At 38.3% G+C, this 3,826-nt stretch overlaps 1 long non-coding RNA gene across 2 annotated transcripts; it reads right to left on the bottom strand.

The window, feature by feature from the left end:
* Positions 1–612: 612 nt before the first annotated feature.
* Positions 613–3,493, bottom strand: LOC307127568. 2 transcript variants are annotated; one of them, XR_013816655.1, is made up of 7 exons: positions 3,367–3,493; positions 2,721–2,794; positions 2,496–2,543; positions 2,330–2,412; positions 1,974–2,179; positions 1,646–1,805; positions 613–1,495 (listed from the first exon to the last, which is right to left on the bottom strand). It is a non-coding gene; the product is annotated as an uncharacterized lncRNA (long non-coding RNA). The 2 variants fall into 2 exon arrangements; XR_013816656.1 differs by lacking the exon at positions 1,646–1,805.
* Between the last annotated feature and the right edge of the window lie 333 nt (positions 3,494–3,826).

The following is a 3,826-nucleotide window of genomic DNA, read 5'->3' as shown; positions in this document are numbered from 1 at the left end:
AGTCTGTTGTTTACTGATGGCTGCGTGAAGTTCTTTCATAGCAAGCTTGGCATCAGCATCGGGTGGAATATAGGCTGCTGTGATAATGGTGGAGGTGAACTCCCGGGGTAGTGTGAAGGAAATTTTACATTTCGATATGTTTTTGACTCTTAGATGTGTTTTTTACTATTAGAAGTGTTCATTTTACTTAGAAATACAATCATATAATCATTATTAAAGATATGTAACCAAGCTTTTAGAAATGCATAAGTTAGAGCAAGCTTGCAGGAAACACCCAGATAGCAATGAGTCGGCGGACCACCGGCGGTGATCCGGCGGTTGTAGAAGCGTCAGAATTGCGTAATCGCAAACACGTTTGACGGCGCACCGCCGGCGGCAGCCGCTTTTTAAAAGCGGCAGCCGGCTTCCTACCGCCTTCGTTCCGCCGCCGGCCCGCAGGCAAACCGCCGTTCCGCCGCCTTTATACCAGAAGGCGGCCCGGCGGAGGCAAACGCTTTTTTCGAGCGATCTGCCTCCGCTTATTGTGTAATAAATAATATATATTTATTTATTTATTATTCATATTTGTAACATGCAGTTTATGATGGATAATAATTGAACAAACCAGATAAATTCCCATTTGGCATTTTTATTCCACATTTCAAAGTACAGTAACTGTCAATGATACAAGATAATATAAATGAAATACAAATAACAGACAATAAATAAGCTTAAATAGGCCTATAAATAACAATTTTTACTAAAGAACCTGCATGTTTCCAATTAAATTTTGGTTTAAAAAAAAAAACAGCCTTACAAGCAAATTATAACACTACAATATTTGTTAATAACAAAGACGTCAGCTCTGGGATGAAAAGAATTACCATTAAACATTATATCAAATAATGAGGATATTTGGTACCAAAGAATGTGCAGGATACCAAATAAATCGAGGTATAACATCACATTTAACAAGCCATTTCTAACAATAGGATAAATGGTAATAATTTAGAGTAAAGCTCTGGAGAAGAATAGAACAGTAGTAGAACAGACCATTATAACAAGCCTGACTATGGGTTCTCTGGTTTTCCCCGACCTCCAGAATGAGGCAGCGCAAATTGGCTTATCTTCAGTGATTTCTTGTGCGCCTATATAAAGGACAAACAACCTCGCCATCCCATATCCATCCAAGGAGCTGCCTTCAAGGCAGGGTCACAGGGAATAAAAAAAAAAAAAGTAATTTCCACAGTGAACAGTGTGGATTGGGTGAGTGTAGCCTGAAACTTCTGGCTTCTTTAGGGGTCTTGATGTTACTGACTGCAGGATAAAGAAAGGGTTCCAGGTGTCAGTAGTCAGCAGTCAGCCTAGGTGTAAGAGGTCGGCTGTGGGTCCCTCTCAGCTGTGCGGCGTCTTTTTCCGCCTTCATGATCAGATGTTCCTTTCAGGTAACGCATAACGTTAACCTGGACCGCCTCATCAGTGGCATCCTGGGTTGCCGGGTTCTTCCGGATGGCTCCTGTAGAAAATACAGATCTGTCATTCCATTTGAATGACATAAGGCCACACACATCTACTTAAATATATAACAAATTTATATATTTCTATCTATATATCTATCTATCTATCTATCTATCTATCTATATATCTATATATCTATATATATTACTTTGAACAATGGTCTTCAGGAACATGTCTCTAAAACATGCTTTATCCCCTACACCAGTCCAGGTTGTATTAATGGAAAGGTGATTAGAGAAGATACTCTGAAGCATTCGCCACACGGTTGTTTTTAGGTCCCTCCCACATTTGATTGCCAAAAACCGAAGCTGAAAATACAAAAAAGTGTTACAAATTACATATCTCTGAAGCTTCTCATACATAAATATAAAAATGTGACAGGCTGTGGATTCAGACTGTAGAATATGCAGTGTACAATCTTAAATTTTACTTTTTAGATTACCCTACAGCATTATAAACAAAATCAGCACACTTACTGGAGCTCTTTATCCTGCCTCAAACTGTTGTCAAGCAACGCCAAATGGGTTGTCGAGGGGGAGTAACAGACCCCCTGGCAGGGAGAACTCTCCAAAAGACACATTGGCACTGAAATGTTGCCGCATAGTGTCCATTTTGTTGTCCATGCTACGCACAACATCGCCAAACTCTCCAAGACGTCGCAGCATTAGGGTCTGATCTGCACCTACAGGGGTTCACAGAATAAAAGAATAAAGCAGTAAGTCCTGGTCCCTCAACTACTAAACTATGACATTTACAACTAGGTCTACTACATGTACAGGTGGCCCCAGTGGGAATTAAACCAACAACCACAGGTGTTGTTTGCAAGTTGTACCTGATTGCCCAGTACGAGCAAACGTCATCAACATTGTTTCACTTCCTTCACCTGCTCTTGAAGTGAGCCGCTGCCATCCGAAGCTACAAAATGAAAGGCATTTGGTAATTTTGGACCTACATCACAGTCAAAGAAGTAAAATTTAAGAAAGAGTGCATGTTCTCACCTGCTCGTGCATTGCTTTCCCTCAGGGCTTGGTTCTCATTCTGGAAATCTACATAAAAAAAAAAATATATATATATATATAAATAAAACAACAACTAAAGGCACAATTTTCCATACTGTTTAAGTTTCCAACAGCTGCAATTTCCTGTTTGTCCATCTCAACTCCTTTCAATATTCTTCTCCTTATAGCCCAGTAACTAGACATTGTGACTAACAATTTATTTACCTTGAAAGCCGAAACGATTGTCCAACAGTAGGTCTCTTGGATGAAGATAACCGATTGTGCTCTGGTCAAGGTATCTGCAAGAAAATGTGAACAAAACCGCATTGTTAACGTTATACAGAATATACAGTAGCTATGCTGTGGGGGGAAAAACTGGTCAGCCAAATGTGGAACAGTAAAATGTATTCATTCAGTGTAGTGATTCAAGTAAACTGCATTGTCCTCAAACATAAAAAGTACAGCAGTTCAGAGAAATAACTCATAAATCACCTTAAATGCTAGAAGAACAGTAGCAACACAGCACATGTTAGCTAACACTCGCTAAAACTGACCTAGCAGCATGCTTGTTCGGACTAACAAAATAATTTAAATAACATATACATCATTCTGTTTTGTTAGAAAACACCAAAAGTTAAACTTAAGTCTTTCTAGATGTAAAGCTTTGGCTAATTTACCTACAGTAGCTAGATACATTTGAACATGTAGAACATGCTTGAACTCAGTGTGTAAAAAAGGCGAAACAGCACGTGTTAGCTAACACAGTTATATCAGCGTGCGTGTCGGCACAAACAAATTAAAACAACCTACCGGTATATACATCAAAAATGAACATAATATTGTGTTACACAAAAAGGAAACATGTACTTACTTAAACGCTCGTAGTCGAGGATATTTTCTGATCTCCTCTCTTCAAATACTAAAACCGTGTGATAAGTTGCCGGCCGCTGTTGGTAAATCTGTTTCATATGTTTTTCCGGTTTGTTTTCCGTCTTTTTTAGGTATACTGCCCCTCTCGGCCGGTGGAGGTACTTCTCTGTTTGGTTTGGTTTTATTTTTATTTAAATTAGTACATTTATAGACAAGTACAATACAAAAAGTACAATGAGAGAAAAATAAAAATAATAAAGCATTGTGGTACAGTTCCGAATATGTAGAACAAAGAATAACAACAAATGTAACAATGTAGCCTATATAAAATAAATAATAAAAATAAGAATTCTGAGATAGAAAATACTTTATAATATTAAGGCAGTCACATGAAATTGAAAAGCTTTCAGGTTTCTGTTTTTGTAAGCTTTTTGTTTTGCGACCTCATGTTTGAAAGGGTT

The sequence above is a fragment of the Gobio gobio genome, assembly GCF_949357685.1.
Source record: "Gobio gobio genome assembly, chromosome: 1".
NCBI classification, from domain to species: domain Eukaryota; kingdom Metazoa; phylum Chordata; class Actinopteri; order Cypriniformes; family Gobionidae; genus Gobio; species Gobio gobio.
Note: the sequence above shows the minus strand (reverse complement) of the source record. Positions and strands in the feature narration are given on the sequence as shown.